Below are 584 nucleotides of genomic sequence, written 5' to 3'. Positions count from 1 at the left end.
GACTCAGGGGCTACATTGGGTTAAAAAAAAATTTGGCCGGGGCCTGGGCTGTGTATATATATATATATATAAACCAATTATATATATATATACACAGCACGTCCTGATGCAGAGGAAATATATAAACCATATATATATATATATATATATATATATATATATATATATATATATATATATATATATATATATATATATATATATATATATATATATATATATATGGTTTATATCAGGGGTCACCAACCTTTTTGAAACCAAGAGCTACTTCTTGGGTACTGATTAATGCGAAGGGCTACCAGTTTGATACACACTTAAATAAATTGCCAGAAATAGCCAATTTGCTCAATTTACCTTTAACTCTATGTTATTATTAATAATTAATTATATTTATCTTTGTGGAAACACTGATCATCTTATTGATTTCTCACAATAAATACATATAGAAACAGATAAATATAAATATGCAACACTTTATTTTTATATTTTCTCTAAGTGCACATTTTTCAAATTGAACATTTTCAAATGATCACTTCTAAGACAGTCTTGTGAAATCACAATATCCCATTTTAACTAGCTAGCCA

The sequence above is a fragment of the Entelurus aequoreus genome, linkage group LG24 (assembly GCF_033978785.1).
Source record: "Entelurus aequoreus isolate RoL-2023_Sb linkage group LG24, RoL_Eaeq_v1.1, whole genome shotgun sequence".
Taxonomy (NCBI): Eukaryota; Metazoa; Chordata; class Actinopteri; order Syngnathiformes; family Syngnathidae; genus Entelurus; species Entelurus aequoreus.
Note: the sequence above shows the minus strand (reverse complement) of the source record.